Source organism: Cervus canadensis, chromosome 4 (genome assembly GCF_019320065.1).
Source record: "Cervus canadensis isolate Bull #8, Minnesota chromosome 4, ASM1932006v1, whole genome shotgun sequence".
Classification (NCBI taxonomy): domain Eukaryota; kingdom Metazoa; phylum Chordata; class Mammalia; order Artiodactyla; family Cervidae; genus Cervus; species Cervus canadensis.
This window is the reverse complement of record NC_057389.1, coordinates 78,251,789-78,275,480: the sequence shown is the minus strand read 5'-3', so window position 1 is coordinate 78,275,480 and position 23,692 is coordinate 78,251,789. Positions and strand designations below refer to the sequence as shown.

At 42.4% G+C, this 23,692-nt stretch overlaps 1 long non-coding RNA gene across 1 annotated transcript in view; it reads left to right on the top strand.

Annotated features, from left to right (window-relative positions):
• Positions 1-23,692, top strand: part of LOC122440098 — an 85,289-nt gene that overhangs the window by 29,280 nt on the left and 32,317 nt on the right. The gene's annotated exons all lie outside the window — the stretch shown is intronic.

Here is a 23,692-nt window from a genome sequence, read left to right as displayed (position 1 = left end):
TGGTCTGGGAACCCTCACATCCATCGTATCAGTCAGATGACCTCTGTAAAGCCAGCTGTGGCCTGGTAACTCTGTATCTCACGGGATAAAGGCAGACAAGCCCTGTGTTTGGGCTCCTGCTCTCCTACTCAGGAGCTCCTCCTGTCAGCACCATCCTGATGCTCACACTGAGGGTCCACGCCAGGATGTCTTCAGCTCCTGGGCTTAGTCCATGATCTCCCATCTGCCTGGCACGCCCTCCTCCACTCCTGTCTTGCTTGTTCCTGTTCCTGCATTGATGATCTGCATCAGGATCATCTCATTCTTTTTTTTTTTTTTTTTTTTTGGGATCTTCTCATTCTTGAAGCCTTCTCTAGTCCCTCACTTCTCCAAAGGGGCACTGGTACCCTGGTTTTGTTTTTCATGACTCCCTGTGCATTTCTCTAGCATGGACAGAACAGATGAAATTTCATCCAGAACGTAGTTTAGGTCTGTGGTCTTAGAGGGGATGTTGCCTGGAGAGGCAGTGCTTTGAGCTTTCCTGGTTCTTTTTTCCTGTAAGAGGAAAGGGCAGTGTTGGGAAGATAAATAAGGAGAGAGCACATGAAAAAAGGGCCCGGGGTTTTCTGAGACCAAAGGACTCTAGGAAAAAAGTGGGACGTATGGAAGAGCCACTTGGCCTACACCACAGAAGTATTGAGGTATCTACCGCCTTTTCTCCCTTCTGTTTGAAGAAAGGAGATAGAATGGAGACGAAGACACTACTGTCGGGTCACTTTTGGTTGGAAAAAACTTTTTTTGGCTGAACTAGAGGCTTGTATTAACTTGATGCTTTTTTTTTCCTGCTATTGAAAATGTGAGTGTGTGTTTTAAGACTTTATACCATTAGAGTGTTGCTGTTTGTCCACACTTGACTCCAGAACAGCGGCCATTGGAGACCAATAACAAACACGCTAATGTTACGAGAATAAATTCAAGAACTGGATTTGTCTTCTGGCACAAAATTTCTGTGCGACCTTGGGCAGAGTGCTCAATCTGCCTGTTTCTTCTTTGGTAAAATGAGAATAAAGGGTATCTACTTCTGAGGTTTGTGCAGAGGTTAATCCTAAGTGTTCAACAATGTTTGCTATTGTTATTGTTGCTGCTTTTCTGTTTTCTATATCTCATGTTTCTAGTCTTGGTTAATTTGCTCTCAAATTAACCAAGACTGAAGCCCAAAGTAGTGTCTGGGTAAAATCTAGTGCCATAAAGAAGACCAAGATCCAATTCTGATCCCAGTTTCTTTCCACAACTCTCCTGATTTTCCAACTTTACCCATTTATTATAAGATTCCATAGACATAGTGTCAGAACAGTTTTCCTTGCTTTAATCATGACTTCTGCATCAGGACTGTGTATACAGTGCCATATGCATTTTTCTATGTTTGTCTGTCTGTCTTATCTATTACTCCAATTCAGCTGAAGTGCTGCAGAAAGCCTGAGGCCAAACACTTGCAGCATGCAATCAGCCGCCCTGATTCCCTGGAGGACCTTGTTTGAAAGAGGTGACCTTAAATGTGTAATTCTTAAAAATTGTATACAGGAGGATAGCTGAGAACCTGCCCTCAGCACAAGTCCGCAGGTTCAGGGGAGGACTCCCACCCAGGCCAGGGGTCACTGCTTGGACCAAGGCCCCTCCACACTGCTCTGCATATTCTAGACAGCCCTTCCTGAGACCCCAGCCCTCACTAACATTCACCCATCAGACAGGCCCTGCCTGGGAGCCCTGGCTAGGAGCAGGCTTCTCCAACCTAGTCTTATGGCAGCTACCATTGAGATGAGGCCAAACATTGCCCAGGAGGCTGGGCCACCTCGGGGACCTGACTGAACTGTGACAGTTGCAGGCTATTGGTCACCAGCCTCTGATTCTTGTCACCCCCCAGTTACCACCTAAAACTTGGTGAACACACTTGTTGGGGTTAATCTGATATACACTTGTCCTAGCACAGTCACAAATAGGACCTCCATTCACTCTCGTAAGTACTGTCCCTGCTAAGGGACAAGCCCACACTCCCTGATCATGCATCCTCTAGCATTTATGTATTTCATCCCTTTTTCTAGTTGGCATTTCTTATACCATGACTCTTCCCACTTTATATATTAGCCCTCCCTTTCCCTTCGCCCACACTTGCCTCCACCCTCTGTCTTTACTCCTCTATGAAACTATCTTTCTGTACTCTTACCTTCTAGAGGATGTATATGAGGTCCCCGAGTGGGCAGCTTTCCTGACGCATGTGCGGCTACAGTTCTCCTGAGAGCTGCTCAGCCCTGTGTCAGGAACCAGAACCCGTGTCCCCTGATAACTTAAGTGCTGTCTTCAGCTCATCTCAACATTCTGCCCATTCCGTTTCCTCCTCAAGTGATGACAGGAGCTGGAGGGAGCTTACCCATTCTTAGAGAGTAGGGCTCTGTTAGTCTCATGGAGTCGGCATGGTAAAGAACTTGGCCTTGCTGGAAGAGAGTTCTGGCCTTTACCCTTACTTTCTAGGATGTGATCTGCATCATACCCGACAGGAGGGTCTTGGTTTGGGGCAGGGGCTGACCACATCAGATCGTAGCCTGGGGTCAGCCTCCCTGAGTAGATACAGGGTGGGGGCTGATCACCCCAGTGAGGCCAACCTTGGTGTTTGGGATGAGGATGTTGTTTCCTGCGGTACTAGCCATCAGTCTGGTGACTGAGATCAACCATGTGGACACTTGATCAATCCATCAAACCTGCCTAATAGAGCCCTGCTAAAATCACTGCAGATGGTGACTGCAGCCATGAAATTAAAAGACGCTTACTCCTTGGAAGGAAACTTATGACCAACCTAGATAGCATATTAAAAAGCAGAGACATTACTTTGCCAACAAAGGTCCGTCTAGTCAAGGCTATGGTTTTTCCAGTGGTCATGTATGGATGTGAGAGTTAGACTATAAAGAAAGCTGAGCACAGAAGAATTGATGCTTTTGAACTGTGGTGTTGGAGAAGACTCTTGAGAGTCCCTTGGACTGCAAGGAGATCCAACCAGTCCATCCTAAAAGAGATCAGTCCTGGGTGTTCATTGGAAGGACTGAAGCTGAAACTGTAATACTTTGGCTACCTCATGTGAAGAGTTGACTCATTTGAAAAGACCCTGATGCCGGGAGGGATTGGGGGCAGGAGGAGAAGGGGACGACAGAGGATGAGATGGCTGGATGGCATCACCGATTTGATGGACATGAGTTTGAGTAAACTCCAGGAGTTGGTGATGGACAGGGAGGCCTGGCGTGCTGCGATTCATGGAGTCACAAAGAGTTGGATACAACTGAGCAGCTGAACTGAAGAACACTGGACACCAGAGCTCGGGTGAGCTTTCATGGTTTTTCCTGATTGGCAATGTTCCCTGCTTATTGCCACATGTTGATGTCAGGAGGGTGATGCATCCTGACTCCACAGGGAAAGGGGAATGTTTGAGACCCCTCTCTCCTTCCCCTGACTCTGTCCATGTGCATCTGCCCTTGGCTGATTTTGACTAGTATTCTTTCCCTGTAACAAAGTGTAACTGTAAGTAGTTCCACTAGTCTAATCTAGTGGATTATAGACCATGAAGATGGTTTTGGAACCTTCTGAACTTGTAGTTGGTATCAGAAGTGAGGGTGATACTGGGTGGAGACTGTGCCCTCTATGTTTTGCAGTTTGGCTAACACCAGGTAGGGTCCACTGTAATATCTTTGTATTTCTACGGGAAAGGGGACAAATTCCGGGCCCTTTTCTCTCAAGAGGCTTCTTGCCTGGATAGAGTTGTGAGGGGCAGGATAAGAAGTCCTCCAGTATCAATGGGATGACTCACACCTCGACCAATACAAGGTCTGAGTCTCATTTCTCAAGTCCAGCCAAACACATCCTTGACTTTTGTGTCTATGTAGTGAAAATGCTGAACAACTTTCATAGTTGGCACTAGAAGCCCTCTTCACAGTCTTGGTGAAACACCTTAGTAAGCCTGCACTGAGATAAGCCTTGACACCCCTTGATAAGCCTGCAGGGCGGAGAAGATAATCTGAATAAGAGGAATAACTGATTATTTTCCCTTCTTAGAGAAGGGTTGATAAGTGACGAGTAGGAAGGGGAGGGAGGGGAGCCCTTTGAAAGGGGAGGCGAGGCCAGGATGATGAAAGCAGCAATCAGTGGACCCTGACTAGTGGGTGGCCTAGGGGTGCTATCAGATCTGACACCCTGGTCTCCTGGGAGTCAGTCAGCTGTCTGTGCCTCCTCCAGGGACCCCCCTCCCTTCTTTCAGAGGGAGCCCGAGCTTCTCACCTGGACACAGAGCAGATGTGTTGGAGGCAGCAGACGCCTTGGGATCAATCTGTTGTGGAAATTTGCAGGTGCCTTAGAGGGGACATGGGACTCTGGACAGTGGGCTTGGGGGCCCTGGAATAATAGTACTTTAGATCTCCAGGATAGATATTTTTGTCACATACATATTCTCTCTCTCTCTCTCTTTCTTTTTTTAGTATTGATCAGCATTTATTTTAAAATTACATATCCCATATCACATAGCAATAAACTGAATTTTATATTGTTGACTTAAATTTATGCTGGTTATTTCTGGGTTCCTTCCATTTGGTGATTGTAGCATGCATGCATGCTTAGTCATGTTCGACTCCTTGCGACTGCATGGACTATAGCCTGCCAGGCTCCTCTGTCCATGGGATTTCCCAGGCAAGAATACTGGAGTGGGTTGCCATTTCCTCCTCCATCTCTCTCTCTTTTTTAGAAATTTTGTTTTACTTTTATTTACATTCTGGCACATTGCGTGACATGTGGGATCTCAGTTCCCCGGCCAAGGATCCAACCTGTGCCACCTGCAGTGGAAGCACAGAGTCTTAACTGCTGGACTGCCAAGGAAGTCCCTCCAGACGCATTTTCTATCACAGCATTTCCGGAGCCCTGGTTCTGTTTCACCTCTCCTAAGTGGTTTGCTCCTCATTTCTTCTTTCCCATCACCCTATAGGATGGTTTCTCATATCTCGGCTTCACAGTAGAGGAACCTGCCACATGAATTCCCAGCTGGTCAACAGTACATTGATTCTGGCTCTGGCTTGACAGCCCCCAGTGGCTTCCTAGGACCTCAGCGTTTAATTCCAGACTTCTTACTTGCTACCCTAGCAGGCCCTGCCGGATGGGACCCTGCTGGACCCTGAGGCCTGACTTCTCTCCCCTCCCTGCTGCAGCCTCCAGTACATTAGGATTTAGAGAAACCAGCTCGTGCTCTCTCTACCTGTGGGTCCTAGAGCCGCTGCCTTCTTTTCCCAGCCCACCCTGTCCCTTCCCCGTGGCCTGAGTGAGCCCACCTGCTCTACCGTCAGATGGTGTCACCATCTCCCAGGGTATGGAGCACGTACGGTGCTGACACCACGTTCTGGGCACACATCTGTCCTCGGGTCACCCCACGGCGCTGAGGGCCACAGCGGTCCTCTGTGGCTGGGACGGCCACGGAGAACGTGCTGTGAGGGGTGAAGGGCGCTGCGAGATGCCAGCCAGATGAGGAGGAGGAAGGCGGGTGGCAGGAAGACAGGTTTTGATTTTCCCTCGTTGAGCTGCGAGGAAGGTCGTGTTAGAAAGCTGGAGTCTGAGTGTCCTCTGTCTCGGTGAGTGAATGACGTAAGGGGAATGGGCCAGTGGAGAGGAATTGGGAGGTGGAGCCCAGTTTCTGCCTTCATTGCCCGGCACAGGTGATAAATTCTGCCCACAGTTTTCTCTCATCCACTCACTCACCTTTCTTTTCTTCTTTATCTTTCTGATTTCCAGCTTTTGGAATCTGCTTGGATTTTTAGATTCTTTACTTAGCGGCCTTAGTAGGTGTGGTAGACAGGGCAATGCCCCCATTCCCCCACACCCCCCCAAAGATACCCCTGTCCCTTATTCCTGAAACCTGTGAATATGTTAGGTCACATGACAGATGACAATTCAGGCTGCTAATGAGCTGACCTGCAAATAGGGAGATTATCCTGGATTTTCCTGATGGGCCTAAGGTAATCACAAGGGTTCTTAGACGTGGAAGAGGGAGGCAGAGGAAGTTAGAGCAAGAGGGGGGTGTGAGTGGGGAAGAAGCAGCAGAGATGCAATGTTGTGTCATTTAAGCAGCTCAGTTTGTGGTAATTTGTTACAGCACCAGTACAGAAGGAATACAGTGATGACTACAAAAATGTCTGGCTGTCTCATCTATTGGATTCTAATGCCAACTATGAATAGGAAATTCCCCTATCTAAGTTTAATTGTAAGAAGCCCAGACTCCAAGCCTGCCTTGGGTCAAATCGTGGCTATGAGATGTTGATTTAAGGCCCTCCTAGTATTAAATGTAAGAATTAAGTGAGTTTGTATATATCTAAAGTGCTAAAAATGGTTCTGCTAAGCCCCTAGTATGTTGTTGCTGTGATTATTATTTTTACGTAATTTTTATATTCCACTCTAGCCAGGGCCAGTTCTAATGTGCCAAAAAAAAAAAAAAAACCTTGTATTTAGTGAACATTGACTTCATGTATACATAGAAAAATTTAAACTTTAGTTGCTCAACTTGGAAGATCTGGATTTAGACCCTAGCTTTGCATAAAAGCCATGGCATTGGTACATTTAGAAAAGCTCTATCTTTTAGATGTGGAGAAAAATTTAAGCTAAACACATAGCTTTGAGAATACACAGGGGGAACTGTGCATTTAAATGAGAGGGAGCCTGGCACTTCACACAATTAGCTGATTGCTGTTGAGCAAGACAGGTTTTGATATTTCATTTTTGAGATGCGGGGAGGGTGAGGTTAGAATACCAGGTTGGGTAATGGTGGTCTTGAGCCATTTCACGCAAATGTGGCAAAGCAAAGAGTTTATTTATTGCAAGGAAGATGTGGAGGTCAGATGGGGAGTTTGTCTTAAAACTGTCTTAAAACAGAAAGTTCATTTGTCTTAAAAAAAAAAAAAAAGGCAAAGGTTTTTTTTTGATGTCTAATTTGTCATTTTTCAATATTTCTATCTGAATTCAGAGAATATTTGCATCCATATATAAAACAGCTTTATACTTTATTTGCAAGTCAGGCTGATGGTTTCCAATGCAAATCAAAGAATTTGTACTTGCAAAAAGCAATCACCTGCAGGCTGGTGGTGACGTGGTGGAAGCTAGAGTTCAAATGTGAATCTATATTTAAATGATCATCTCTGACCCTATTTCCCTGCCCACCACTCCTGGCAACCTTTCTGTTCATCACTAATTCTGTTTTAAAAAGCCCTGTTTCTATCTCAGGCTGAAACACCCATGTTGTCTTTGTCTCTCTGACCTCTCCTCCATTTCTCTGCTTCAGCTTTGTCCCAGTAGTAGCAGGATTCCCGTCATTTCCACATGCCCGTCCTGTCTATGCTCACTGTACCCCCCTGATTCGTGCCTCATTTCTCACGTTTAGTCTACTGGCTGTGCTGCCCGCAGCCTCTCCCTTTCCAGATTTGTCCTATGTATGCAATCGGGTTTTTTTTTTTTTTTGAAGTACAGTTTGATATGTGGTCACTCCAATTTGTACAATGGTTCAGTGCCTCTTGCTGGCTGATGAATTAGATATCAGTCCTGTGTTCCATCATCCAAGGACTGCTGTCCATTCCTGGCACAGATTCTGAGGTTTCCTTCTCTACACATCCTGGGGTTGCTTTCTCCTTCTGAAATGGCTTTCTCACTTCCTCTTTTTACTGTCTGAGGTCCTACTTACTATTTAACCAAACTGTAAATAATATCTCTTGGTTCCTCCCTGGTTACCTCTATACACATTTATTACACGTCTTTAATGGTGGTGGGGTAGGGGGTATGTGGCAACAGAGAATGAGATGGTTGGATGGCATCACCGAATCAATGGACATGTGTTTGAGCAAACCCCAGGAGATAGTGAAGGACAGGGAAGTCTGGCGTGCTGCAGTCCAGGGGGTCCCAAAGAGTCGGACATGACTTAATGACTGAACAACAACAGCAATGGAATTTCTATTTCACAGATGCATTTTCCCCTGAGTAGAAGTTCTTTGAGGAAAAGGACTATGAGTGTTCTATATCTGTGAATATCTCTGATAATTTGGCATATTACTTTGAACATGGTGGCTGTCTAAAGATAAAAATCATTTCATCATTTATGAAACTACCATTTTCTTTTTTAAAAAATGCAGATAAAACAGTACATGAATTATATATTCTAATATGAGAGTCCATAAAAAATGGATAAATATGGCATATCTTGGGATCCTTGTGCTAAATTCTGCATTGTGGGGTATAAGAGACTTGTAGCTGAGTGGGTCCCCACCCTCAAGCAATTATTTGGGCCTGAAGTGAAATGTGTGGCTTTATTCATAGAGAGGCTTCAAGGTAAAAGGATCTAGTCAAGCAGTTTAAGATTACACTATTCAGTCATTATTGCTATGTAATGTGTTAACCCACAGCTCAGTGACTTACATCAACAAACATCTCTCCCAGTTACTGTGGCTCAGGAGTGGCTTAGCTGTGAGGTTCTGGGTCGAGGTTTCTCATGATGCTTCAGTCCAGATGGTAGTTGTGATTCCAGTCACTGGAGATGAGATGGAGCCTGGAGGATTGGGAGACTCACTCACACGGTAGATTCGTGTTGGCTGTGGGCAGGGATCCTGAGTGTCTCATGACATGGTCTTCTCATTTGGGCACCTGGAGTGTTTCCTGATTCTGAGGTTGGTTTCCCCAGAGTGACTGATACTAGAGAGAATAGGAAGAAAGTGAGGCAGATGCTGTCATTTCCACAATATCCTCTTGGATACACAGGAGGCCTTATACACAGTGGAAGGGGCTACACAAGGGCATAGATATTGGAAAGTGAGAATCCCTGGGGCCATCTTGGAGGCTGGTTACCACACTACAGTAATTACTGTCCATTTAGGTCTTTGGCACCCTGGCAGAAAGAGAAGACAGTTGCCTTCTCTATTCCCAACTCCATACATGGATGGCTGGTTGAGGGGAGGATAGGCTTGATTCCTGGGCCTCTCAACCAGCTTTAAAAGAATGCAGCAAGTCATAAAAAGTCCACAGCCATCAGTGGTGTTTGGATAAGAATATGATGGAAGTTTGTAAAATGAGTCCTGATGCTGCCAGAATGCCCAAGGTATTCTGACTTTTTTTTTTGCAGGGCTGAAATGGAGGGTTGATTTCTTCTGAATGGAAGGTATTTCTCTCTCCCTTTGGAAACAAATTCTTTTCATAAGGATCTGGGTTGGCTTTGGTTATTTACCTGGCACCCTCTCAGCTGCAATTTGATGATTAGATACATTCCAGTCCAGTGACACACAGATTTGAAAGGATTTGTGCTTCTAATCATAAAAAGGTAAAGTTTTTCCCTTTCTTAACATCTGGAGCCTGATGAACAATTACTATAACTAAACAAGAGGATATTATTTGGGTATTTTTTTTAAGCTTCAAATGCCTCTCTGTTTATAGGATTCACATTGCACCCCCTTTGCTTTAAAGCATTCTACAATGCAGGGCTCACAGTCTACTGGGGCACCTTAGTGACTCTATTAAAAGTAGGTCATTATGGCCCACTCTTCATGGCTTCCTTATTCTGCTTCTCCAAAGGCCTTAATCAGTAAACCTATTGCTCTGTTCAGGATCCTACACTCTGCCCTCCCACAGCTCATAGAACTGAAGAGGCAGAAGCAGGACTGGTCCTCTAGGGAGGATGTTTCCTGCCCCCCGCCTCCCCCCTGCCCCCAACTATCATCATCAATTTAGTGATGTCATCTTGATCAGTAATGCCAGGCATTTTGTTGCTATGACTAGTGGGGACACATTTTAGATGAACCTACATGAAGCAAGCAATTGAAACAACCTATGACCAGATTTGTAGTGTAAGAGTGGCATCTTATATTTTTTGGGTGACTATATTACTAAATTATGCCAGCCTGTAGCCAAGTTGTCATCTGAGTTCACACCCAGGTTTATTTCCCTTGATATCAGAAGATGTTTACTCTTTTGCCAAATCCTGGTGCTTTGCAAAGCTGCCTGACCTTGGCACGGTCTACTATCCAAGAACTTGCATCTACAGGTGGGCTTGGTACCCTGTGTTGTGACAGAGCCATGGAAGTAGACCTGATTACCTGAAGCTCAAAGGGACTTTGGAAAGGCCCCAGATCTTCATTTCTCTTTGAGTTCACCATTTGTTAAGCTTCATAGATGTTATTTTTTTTTTTATGGCAAGAAATTACAAAGAATTCTGGATGCTCTAATGAAGAAAGTGCTTTATATTTCATAATATTCCTTAAGTACCTTGTACATGGTATGTGCATGCTAAATTGCTTCCATCATGCCAGACTCTTTACAACGCTATGGACTATAGCCTGCCAGGCTCCTCTGTCCATGGGATTCTCCAGGCAAGAATACTGGAGTGGGTTGCCGTGCCCTTCTCCAAGGGATCTTCATGACCCAGGGACAGAACCCACGTTTCTTGTGTCTCCTACATTGGCAGGCGAGTTATTTACCATACCACCTGGGAAGTCCTTGTATACGTTAGAGGCTCAGCAAATTCTTACCAGTTGATTATAATAAATTCTGAATAGTTCATGGTTCGATGTTTATGTCTGGGCTATCAAATCATGATCTTAGAGGCAAAAATAACTAGAAGAGAGTTGATATGAAGTAAAGCTAAAGCTGGGTCAAATTGATATATAATGTTGGGAGATTAATCATTATAGAAAATTTTAAGTCCATACTAGTATTTAAATAAATATTTACCCTTCTGTAGAAGGTAATGTTGAGCTTATTACAAGCAAATAAATGATACATTTGTTTAATATACAAACATTCTGTCTATGGCATCTTGAAGAATTTATACTATACCCACACTCAGGAATTTAAGCTAATTTAAGCTAATGGGCACCTTCATTGCTTCTCATTCACTCTGAAGAGGTTTTATGAAAGTCACAAGATGGACATTCAACATTAAAGATGTTGAAATGAAATCTGCTTTTGTATTTTGTTTTATTTTTATAAAATAATCCATGTGAGGGTAATTAATGCAAGCTGCATGTTAAGTCACTTCAGTCATATCTGACTCTGTGTGACTCTGTGGACCATAGCCCACCAGGTTCCTCTGTCCTTGGGGATTTTCCAGGCAAGAATACTGGAGTGGGCTGCCATGCCCTCCTCCAGGGGATCTTCCCAACCCAGGGATCAGACTCGCGTCTTTTAGGTCTTCTGCTTTGGCAGGCAGGTTCTTTACCACTAGGAAGGTTCTTCCCCTGGGAAGCCCAATTAATGCATACATTCAGCCTAATCAAAGGAAATCTGCCGGGATAATAAACATTTAAGTAACTATTATAAACAGAAACCTTTTTAATAACATGATTTTATCTGGAACTTATTTCCTTAAAACCAAGAAGACAGTCTAAAAGACTTTACTGTTTCTTGTGTCATAGCTTCTAACTCTAACTTAGTTTGGTAAAACTGGCCAAAATGTATTCTTCTGGTACCATCCACCATGACAGCAAAGATGTCCTGTAGCTGAATTCCACCTGTTACTGGGACAGTGATAATGTCAAAGGCTAAATCTAGGTTTGAGCCCCCATACCACACCGTCCTCTGGATTATAACCATCCGCATTTCCTTTATAAAGTTCTAATAAAAAACAACCACCTAGGGTTTACAGCAACGAAATCAGATTCCTGCAGTAAAAGAACCCAGGGTTTGCAATAAACAAAACAAAAACCGAATAACTGAATCCCCAAACAACCTAACTGGATCCTTACAGTGAAATGGGGCTTAACAAGATACCTTCTTTCAGAATTAGTAATTTTACTTTAAATAGGGGGGAAACTTACAGCTCATCCCACCACTGGGTTAATCCATGTCCAACATGAAAGTTGCCTTTTAAGATCAATTTATGGCTCACAAAAGTAAGATATCATGTTATTTCAGTCAACCTTCAACATATTTCTGTTTTCCATTCTTTCAACTCACAAATGAGGAAACCTTCATAAACAACTAATTTGAAATTTCTTGCATGGTCCACTGTGCTTGGGTTGGGTTTATTTCTGGAATTACCATATGCAAACAATGAAAGATGAGTGCTCTGATGTAGTCATAGAGTTGCAACAAGACAGAAAGCAATTTTTGTAGGTGATGTTTTCTCAAATGATAATCTTGCTCAGTAACCCTTCTTCACCAGGAGTTGTTGTTTTGGTGGTCTTTTTTTTTTTTTTTTTGACCAGAAGATAATGAAAAAAAAAAAAATCAATAAGTCTCCTCAAAGCCAATTGCTCTTATATAACTTTTTCCCTAGTAGGGAAAGTATATGAAGGTAGAGGCAAGTCCCTTCAGATCCATGAACTTGGGTGCCATCATTCATGTCCAGGGCAATTGAGACCTACCAGTGACAGATACCTGAGAAGAAGTAAGATGGAGACATGGGGAAGGAAACAGCTGAATTAAAAGTGTTATTTTCCTTGCTAACAATCACTTCACACATTGAAAAAAAATTAATTACAGCTTATAAAGAATGGAACATCTACCTAACGTCCCACTACTTGGAGTATCATGAGAGCAAAGGTCTCTAAAGGTCTCAGTTATTTCCACAGACAGATGGCACAGGAACAGTGTGGCTCTCGTTGTTCTGTCGTGAGCAGGCCCAGATGCAGCCTGTTATGGTCTGAGTGCTGTGTCCTCACAAAATTCATTTTGAAATTTTATATTGATAGATTTAGAAGATGGGGGTCTTTGGGACATTCTTAGGTCATGAGCGTAGAGTTTTCATGAACAGGATTAGTGCCTTGTAACAAGAGAGGCTCTGTAGAAATCCCCTGCCCCTCCCACCATGTGAGGACATAGCCAGAAGGAGCCAGTTATGAACCAGAAAGAGAGCCTTCACCAAGCACCACAATGCTGAGGTCTTGATCTTGGACTTGCTAGCTCCAGAGCAGTGAGAAATTAATTTCTGTTGTTCATTAATACCCCCCTGCCATCACCAAGTCTGGGGTATGCTGTGGCAGTAGCCTGAATGGACTAAGAGGCTTTGGGCACCCTGACAAGTTAATAATTGCTCCTTTTAAAATCATATTCTTTCAGTATGGACATTCACTTTGAAGAGACACTGAACTGTGCATAGCAGAAAGGTGGAAGGGGAGTAGAGGGGTCTCTGTCTGCTGTCATGTCTCAGCTAGTCAGCTCTACTAAGACTTGAATACTCCACTCAGTAAGGCTGTGCTTGAGGCTGCCTGGCCCACTCTTGGAAGTCAGACTCTGATAATGCTCTCAGGAGGTCTCAGCCCCACTCCAAGTGTTTTGTCCAAACACGTAACTTCTCTCTCCACAAGGAGCTATGTGGTTCATACAAGTTTCTCTATCTTGTGATATTTCCATGACCCTCTGATTACCTCCTACAAAGTGGTGTCCAGGCCAGCAAGTGGCCTAGTCTGCCCTTAATTCAGCTCTGCTTCTGACAAAGCTCTTTTACAGAAAAGAGAATCTTGTATATCAGGTGTTTCCTGTGGCCAGTACTAAGAAGCCATTACTTGATTTTATATATATATATGTACATATATATATGCAAGGGTAGAGGAGGAAAATGAAAGTTTTTACTACTTTAGTTCTTCAATTAAGAAAAGAATGTTCTTCAATTTTCTCTTCCCTTTTTTGAAATTTACTTTTCCCCTCATTTTTAAGTGTCTCTCTCAATTAGGAAAGCTCCGTTTTACCTCCTTCAGGGTATAGCTGCCCACATACTAAACCATAAATAGAAGGAATGGTGTTTTAGGGGAGAATTACCATTTAGGGAAATGAAGACATAATTTACTTTTATTTCAAAATCTATAGGGAGATAGGTGAGACCTCAGATCCACCACCTGGATATATGACTTCTAGCTACGTATTAACCTCAAAGGCATTTTGAGTTCACATGCCTATATTTATTATATTTCTAGTGAACTGCATCAGTTTGGCTTAGTAACACTTGAAATTGTTCAACAGAAATCCTTCCAACCTCTGGACCACAGTAATACTCAAACTGATATTTTGGTGTACCAAATCTTTTTATTAATTTCCATTATGAGGACATTGTACTTTATTTTTCAATAAAAAGGTTTGGAAAGAGTAAGTATATCTGCTAAATGGAAAGAATAATAATATCTGCTAAATCTAGGATGCAACTATATAAACTTCTATGTCATTCTCTGAAGTTCTTTTAAGTATTTTATTGTCAACTAAAAATGGACAACATGAACGTTGAGAGTTATGTTTTATTTGGTGGACAAGACTGAGGATTTAAGCCCAGGACACAGCCTCTCAGATAATTCTGAGGCTGTTCTCAGAAGGCAAGGAGAGTGGCCAGGATATACGGGCATTTTTACCACAAAAACCAGGTAGTTGGAACATCAAGAGATTACTGTTAATAAAGAAAACCAGATATCTCAAGTTAAGGAATTTTAGAGCTTTTCTTTGTATGGGAAGATGTCAGAGCCTGGGCTCCTTGAAATCATTCCTTTGATATGCATCTCAGCTACCCAGGGCCAGTATCGTGTGTGTTCTCATTTTGAGTCTCCTCAGGGTGCTCCATCCAGGTGGCTGTAATGTGATGGCTACAACATCTTTTGTTTACTGATATGGCAGGCAATATTTTAGTTCACATGAGACAGCCTTCATCATCAAATGATACTGAAAGAAAAAAACAGAATAAGTTTCATTGAATTGATTTTCCTTTAGACTATAATCATCAGAAAAAAAAAATCTTCACAGTAAAAAGCCCTTAAATTTTACTTTAAGTAAAAATAACTTTCAGATATGCTTTTATCATTTTACGTAGTTGTTTTCCACATGTTTTATGGAGCTGATTAATTGCTTCCCAAGTCAATATATTCATTTACCTCTGTAGGAAGTCGTTGTAGCACTTGACTCCCAAGTTTTAGAGAAGTATATATGTAAAAATTTGGGCAAACTTTCTCTCACTTTCTGGTCCATCAAGGAGAGCAATGCTCAGTTTCTCTGTGAATCACCCACTCTTGGCGCTGAATTCTGGGCAGTCCAAGATAGCAGCTGGTTGAGAAGGGCCTGCAGGTGTGGGACAGCATCTGAGCTAGCCTGACCAGTGAGGAACCTACTGCAGTGGAAGGGTGGATTATTTACTCTAGGTGCCACACTTCTAGATGTCAGGTGCTGGGGGGAATAACACACTAACGTACTTCACTTCAGACAGTTCATCTTTCTAGTAAATAAAAAGAAACAATGATGGTAATCATTGCTGTGAAGAAAGTAAATCTGGCTCTTGTCATGGGAACTAAGACTTGATGGAAGGGCGTGTGTGTGTGTTTTATTTCAGATAAACAAATCAGGGCCTGTCCTTGGAGCCCACGATAGGAAATAGAGAACAGGGAAGGAATGTTTTCCATCTTCTTCCCATTATATTCATTATCTTTGCTTTCCCAAACAAAGGAATGTCTAGAATGAAAAAATTCTCTCTCTTTAAAAGCTTGGGTCCAAATGTGGTATGGGGGAGTTAGAAAATGTGGTAGGGGAGGGAAATATGGTGAATTGTCCCACTGTGGTGATTTTTTCATTTTTCATCCTGTAACAAATGAACTTTTTTTTAAATCTGATATACGCTGTCCTGTTATCAAAGTGAACTCTTATGGCCCAAGTACCTGTGGTAGCAAGCATGGACATTACATAAATACATTCTCCTTGATGAATAAATATTAAAATATTTCACTTAACTAGAGTGTTCTCTATAGTTAAAAGTAGAAAATGAAAATACATGATGGAACAGGAATCATTGAAAAGGATTTTTATAAAGGCTTAGTCTCTGAAAAGTGGTTAAATTACAGTAGCTGCCTAAAATAAACAAAAAAAATTTTTTTTAACCTTTTAACTCATTAGCGGAAATCAGTCAGCTCCTCTGGTAGGAATGCCCAAGAACAGCCTTCATGTATCAAGACACGTGCATGGCACCTTCCAGAGTTCCATGTGGTGTGTCCCACAGGGCGGCAGAGATGAATGGATGGCAGTGTCCACACTTCAGGTCATTACTGCAATTAGCTTTATCCTCATCACACCCTATTTGGAAAGGATTAACGTTTAATGTTAATAAACGGTTACCATGATTTTAGTGTGGGCTCTGAGCTAGGAGTTTCACTGGAAAATATTCACAGATACAAATGAGTGGGTACCACTGGGGGGAAGAAAGTGGGGGAGGGGCAAGGTAGAGGTAGGGTATTAAGTGGTACAAACTATTATGGGTAAAATAAGCTATAAGGATATACTGTGCAACATAGGAACTAGAGTCAAGGTTTTATAATAAATATAAGTTAACATAACCTTGAAAAAAGAAAAAATTATCCTTGTTCCACTAATCTCAAGGGATCAGGAAGAGGTGGTGATCTTGCCTCAAGATTCAAGCTAGGGTAGGAAGGGTATGTTACTGGCAATGCTGGGTCGTGCGGTCAAAGTGCTTTTACAATCACACACACAGGGCAAATCAAGCAGGCTGTCACCTCCTCCAAGGCCCACAGAAAGTTCTGTTGAAATCCATTAATCCCCTCCCAGAAGGGCGAGTGGAGACAATCACAGACTAGGTGTGGCACGGAAGAAATGTGATCAGCACCTCTGTTTTGTGTCTCTAGTGGCTTAGGAACACAGAAGTTTTCTGAGACTCAAAACAAAGAAACTGAGAACCTCAATCGCTTTAAAGGTTGACTGTGAATATGTGGGTTTCTCTTTAGTCACATTAGAAGGTTCACATTGTTTGATCTGAAAGCTCAGTCATCCTTGTAAGTTTTTAAAACAAAATTCTCCTTACACTTGTGTCCTTAGTAGTAATCAGATAAAGGCCCGTCTACCCTCGTGTTCACGTACAATTTTACAGAGGAAATGACCTAATCTGGGATTATGAATGAAACCAAAATAAATGCAACTAAACAGCTCACTAAGATTTCAATACATGTCTCATGTTCATCTAGCTGTAGTTAATTATAAAAGAAAGAAATGTACCAGGAACTCAACCCCGAGCCAGATCAAGGAAATTGATCTGGAAATCAAGGAATTTTGTTTTGGGCATCTTTCAGATTTTGCTGGGGGTGTTTTTTCTCTTCCTTCTTGAAGATCCTATAAGTACCCTCCCCTCTCCTGGCTCTCTACCTCCTAGATGTAGATGCTTTATCCAACCTCTTGGTGTCTGTTCAGTTCTTCTCAACTTGCTGCTCCCAACCCTGCCTGGTCATGAAGTAGTAATTCACTGTTGAGCAGGTGAGAACCCAGGGTGGGACTCTTATGAGGGGTGACGTTCAAGACTCAGAGGAAGGAGGAGAGTATGGTGGGGTGGGTAGGTTGGTGGTGGGTTTGGAACTTCAGGGAAGGATGCTCTATCTGTTTCTACTCACACCTGCCTGCCGCTCATCTGCCTGGCACTGGTCTATCGCCTTATCACTCCCATTGCCACCACTGACATTACTTTTGCTGACTCAGGTCACCAGATTTTCCTTCTTGTCTTTGTTTACCTCATACATCCCCAAATCCCCAGCTAACTGGAAAGAGTTCAAACCAAGCAATTATAACTCTAAATAACTGAAAACAAGAAGATAAAAAAAGGGCCTGGCTATGGTAATATATCTCCCAGAGCAGCAGCTTTGGCATATTCTTGGGTGCTGATTGGGAATGCAGAGCCTTGGGCTCAGGCTGCACCCATTGGATCAGAATGTAGGGGGATTCCTGGGAGATTCATATACATGTTGAAGTCTGAAAAGTGCCGTGAGGCCCTTAACTTACCCATCAAGAATATTTGAAGTATGGACTCTTCCTTGATAATGGGAAATGCCATGATGACATGGAAACTGCTATTCACACTTAGCTTTAAAAGAACAATTTGGGAAAGAAATATGAACAAGGAGTGTTGGTAATGAAGAGACTTCAGATGGGGAAAGGGTGTGGCATTAGCAGAGTGTTATCGTTCTGGATTTGGAGGAAAGAGAGTGGGATATGAGGATATGAGAGATTCATTTCATGCCAGAAGAATTGTTAGAGGCTGGAGGAAGGGACTCTGGGAGTGTTGTAAGGTATAAATGAAGGAAGTGAAAAAGGAAAGAATTATTTAGAAATCCAGCTACTTATTCTCATAAGACTACTTATCCTCTTCGTGGAGTAAGAGAAATCCAAGGTATAAGTGTGAGTTATTTCAAAAGTACATTTTGAAGTATGGACTGTATTTTGACGGCGGCACTGAGCCTGGATGTGACTATGTAAGTAATAGCTTCGATAGGGTTATGAAAGATTACACTTCAGGAGCACCATTATCAGATTCAAGACTATGTTACTGTTTAAACCCTGTGAAATATACCACCAGGGAACATTATGTTTTAGGTCATGCTTATCTGCTGACAGCAAACTAGACAGTGATGAAGGTGGTTAGGTCTAGGACCATGCCTTCACTGACTGAATCACCCTTGGCCTAGTATTGCCTAGAATCTAAAGGAGGATGCACCTGTGCTTTGATCATTTGCTAGTTGAGTTATGTTATCCCAGTGTCTACAGGACAAATATTTCTTGTGTTTTATAAGATAGATACAGTGAAGTGTAGAACCAACAGATACACTCCACTCTGTTCATCACTAAGCATATTTTAGTATCTTTGGAAGGAATTTATATCATGAAAACACGAATCATTTAAAACACAACTTTTAAAAAAACCTCCTTAGTTTAAAAACTATATAAAAATGCAGTATTTGAATATTTACCTGGAACTCTGTATTTTGTAGGGAAATGGTAGGATCCAGAAATTCCTCCTTTTCTTCTCAAGAAAAAATAATAATCTCTTGTGGCCCATTGCATATTTTAAAGAATGGCCACAAAAATATTTCAAGTATCTCAAGTGCTTTTGCTACAAGGTGACTTTGATGTTTTTGCCAACAAAAGTTGAAGTCTGTGTCTTCCTGATGAAGACCCTGATGCTGGGAAAGATTGAAGGCAGGAGGAGAAGGGGACGACAGAGGATGAGATAGTTGGATGGCATCATTGCCTCAATGGACATGAGTTTGAGCAAGCTCCAGGAGTTGGTGATGGACAAGGAAGCCTGCCATGCTGCAGTCCTTGGGGTTGCAAAGAGACGGACATGACTGAGTGACTGAACTGAGCTGATGTCTTCCTCTTGGCATCATGCAGGACTGGGTGACTGCTTTGACTAATGAGGATGAGGCAAGTGTTCCTAGATGAATTCTGAGGCTAGATCATACAAGGTGATTTAAATTTTGCCTTCCTTGTTGGAATACCTGCTCTTGGAGCTTTCAGTCTCTAGGTAAGAATTCCTACTCTAAGGAATTCTAAATCAGCCCAGATAGAGTTCATGCAAGGGCCCTGAAACTGCACAGAGAGGGAGTCTGGACAGTCCAGCTCCCTGCTTTTCTAAACCTACCACACAAAAGACCTTGAGTCAGAACCCATGCCACACCCCACCCCCCACCCCCGTTGAATTCTTGACCCACAGAAACCATGAGAAAAGATAAAATAATTGTATGTCTTTGAAGTAAGTTCCTGGTTGCAGATATTTTATTGGCTTCTGGCCAGTGACCTTTTGGGTTTTCATGCCAGTTTTCTGTGGTGATACCCAAATCTGAGTTATGATTACTGTTGTTGCCAGGGGGGTGGTGGTGTCTAAATGGAAAGGAAGATCTTGAAAGAGGGGCAAGACAGGAAAAGGAAGGATGGTGGAAAGGGGATGTTGGAATACCATCAGAATGAGGGAGGAACTTGAGCACAATGACCAAGGAGAAAACAGGAGTCACTTGTGCAGGAATTATTTTTCTTGGGCCAGAGAGAGAGCAGGGAGAATTAGGTTACAGAAAAGTTGCAGCCAGATTATGGGGGTTATTAAATGGCAAGTTGAATTTTGACTTTCCTCTGTGGGTGAGTAGAACTGATTGACACAGCTTGTGTGTGTGTGTGTGTGTGTGTGTGTGTGTGTGTGTGTGTGTGTGTTGGGGGAGGGGGGTTGGTGAGGCTTACCTCGTTGCCATGTAGCACAGTTCCAACTGGACATAATGTGAAATGTGTCTGATAAACTTCCATTGTGAATCCCATCTGAATACAATATCCAAATCTGCTCTTTCATGCTTGATCTTTATAATTTGTTTTTCATGTGTTGAGGGTGCTTGCTCACACTTTATAAAAACAGAGAGAATATTGCTCACAGCTGTATTTGGACCGCTCTTATACCCCAGAGATTTCCCTCCTTTTTTCTATTTTTATAACCATCTTTGTCACTTTCACTTCTTTCTTTTTTTCCTCTTTTTGATTCAGCTGCAGCCGTATCCAATAAAACACAGTGACAGATAGATGGATCTTACAGAAAATCTGCTGATTGCTCTCTCTGTAAACCTCAAATGTAAACAATAGAAGGACATTTGTTTCTCTGTCATGTTTCTTTTAGTACATAAAGATGAAGAACCAAATCAATGTTAGGGAAAAAAGAAAAAAACAACATGTTATGATTGTCTCCTCATTAGCTTTTTGGTACCCATTCTCTCTTAAAATGGGTTTTTACATTTTGTCTGTGTATTTCACTGGGGACAAAATAATCTGTAACTTTCAGATTCCTTAGTGAGGAGACTCTAGGGAACAAAGCCAAAATTGTACTTATTGAAAATTGTTGTTTTTTTTTTTTTTTTTCATTCTTCTAATTCTATGAAGTCCTATAGCCAGAATATGAATCCAAATAACATCTCCAAAATTTTTATGTGTGGAATAGTGACTATGCTAAGGACTTGGCTTAATAAAAATCTAGATGTGAAATATTTTGTTATTTTGGAAAAGCCAGAAAGAATATTAACAAAATTAAGCTCACCACTCCACTCTTCCTTTCATCTCCCTTTTGATATTTCTCTCCAGCCCCCAACCAATAATTGAGATTGACACTGAAAAGACATTTGAGTTCACTACATGATGGATTATTTTGTAGTTTAGTTTTGGTTATACAGATAAATTCTTTACCTTGATAAAGATCAGTCAGCTCTACCTGGATGCCACTGTTGTTCTGCTTCTGAATATAACCTTGTACTTTAATGTGTTTGTACTTTTCACAGCTGGAAAATGGATTCCTTGGTCAGTAATGTAAGACACAGAAATTATGCCTTTGTGGTCAATAGCAGGTGAGCGACTCTGGTCCCTTGTGGAGTCAGATGGACAAGGATGCAAACAGCCAAACAGATGGATAATTTCAGCACCATATGGTCCCTTGGGGTTTGTACGGCTGGAAGACATTTTCAGCCTCACGTAATAAAAATGATAGACAGTCATGCGGCCTGCATGGAATTGTATCCTGTCATCTTTACTCAGAAAAATCTCTCTCTGAATTCAGTGGGGTTTTTAGACTGAGAATTGGCCATAGAATATACCCCTTTAAGTAAAGGCAATGGAATTAATGTTTAGCTGAGCAATTCAAAACACATTTCAGTGACGTGGTATGAGAAATCCAGGAAATTTCATCATTTTTCTTATAAGGGCATCATCACCTTACTAGGTATCATGGTAGCCCCCAATTTGTCTCTGAGCGTGGATTTAACTGGTCCATTCATAAAATTACACCAAAAAAATGCTTTTCTTCTATTACAAAAAGAAAATCTATTAAGAATCTTACTCTATCTCCAAGTTCTGGCTACTTGATATCAGTATCAAGTGCCTGATAGGGATTTAAAAATAATACCCTTTACATAATTCTCTGAGGATATCTTGCATAGAGTTAACATTGCAATGATCATGGTAGCTAGAACTCAAACATTAACTCTAGCTGAGAAAAGAGAAAACTCAATCACAGAAAGAGTCACTGGAGAGGCATAGAGCCAGACTTAGGTTCCTGATCTGTGATCTTCACCTGGAATGAAGTCTTCTTAATTCTTCCTTCCCCTGCCACACAAGCATGACAGCATGCTTCAAATGGTGACAGTACCAGCTGTGTAGGTAGAATCACAACCATACCTCACACTATTGCTGGTCATCCTCACAATACAGTCATTCTTTTTAAATTCCTCCTTGAATTTTCATCTTTTTCTTGTGGTAGCTTTTTAAGATGAGGGTAGAGGATTGACTGCAGTCCCCTGAACAATCTTAAGTTTCTGAGACTTCTACCGTATATATATATATGTGTGTGTGTGTATATATACACACACATACATACACACGCACACATATATAATCATATATGTATTTTATACATGTAAAATATACATAGTTTAAACCCTACAATGACTAACACATTTGTACTTTAGAATATATGTGTGTTTTTTAGAAGTATTTTATGAGACAGATTGGTAAAGACTTAATGGAAAAGATGCAAGGGCTGAGGGGGACGGGCAGGGACTGTTCACTGGATGCTTCATGTTTAAACATCAGGTTATTGGTGAAATAAATAAAGGAAAATAAAATTACTATCTACGATTATTGAGAAATGCGGCCTAGGTGTGACTGACCTGTTGTAGGGCTCTGATTATTACTAGAATTGCCTATTCCTTGCTCAGAATTCTGTTTCCTTCCTGGATGTCTTTCCTTTTTGCACTAATAAGTGGTCAATTTTCCATTTGAGTTTGGTTGGCTGATGGGCCTGGGGGCATGTCTCCTCTCATCTCCACTCTGCCACACTCTCAGCACATGTTTGGATGTTAGGTCTTGGTGGCAGAGAGATGGACCAGCGTACGTGAACCAGAGCATAAAGTCCACGTGACAGTTCCCACCTCACTGGCCCTTCACTGCGTCACACGGCGACTGCCTCTCCCCTTCCTTTCCTTCCAACCTGCAGACAGTATCACAGGACTTTGGCCAGTCCAGCCAATGTTTCACTCATATTTTTCCCTTTCCTTTTGTCAAGCTCATTCTGGTCCCACACAGTCCATGTACAAGTGCCAACAATCCGTGAATCTTCCTGGAAATTTTTGTTGATGATACCAGTACCATCTTGCTTACACGAGATTAGTATTGTCATGAATTTGCATAGCCAAGAGGCAGTGAGCAAATGAACAGACGAGCTTAGTGGGGCTGCCACCAATATGACCCTCCACCCAAACTGCAAGGCTTGTTGATTGAACAGCAAAATAGAATTCTCTGAATCTCTTCCACCTGCTGCCAGTTTGTCCAGTTTTCCTTTGAAAATGAAGGACCCCCAGATAAAATGTCTTGACGTTATTTCCTCATGCACTTCTGATCCCCGACTTAAATTCCTGTTAAAATCTGCGTATGAAAACGGAATAAAGCAGATAGCTGTGCTCCTCAGTCGTGGCGTGGAGAAGCAGTGAGACAGGTCCTGGCACTAGACACTGCTCTACTGAATGCCACCGGGCGCTCCTTCCCCTGCCAGCTCCCGGTAATTAAAGAAGAGAGACATCTCGATGGCACCAGAGCGGAGGTGCCGTCCAGTTGAAAAGGTCAGCGCCGCAAATGAGCAATTATTGCTCCCTGCTGCTGCCGCTACTTTGGCTGCAGAAAGAGCCTCGGAAGTACAATGCCTGGATAAACCAGCTTTGTAATCTGCTTGTCACAAGTCCAGTCGTCAGGGGCCTGCCCTGCATCTGAAAGGATAACGCTGTCCGGAATGGGGAAAGTCAGATTGGAAAAATGCGGCTGTCAACAGAACCGGGCAAAGGGATAGTTCATTTATCAGTGCCAAGGATGCGGTGGACCAAGCCTGGGGCTGTGGCTTTGAAGTCTCATT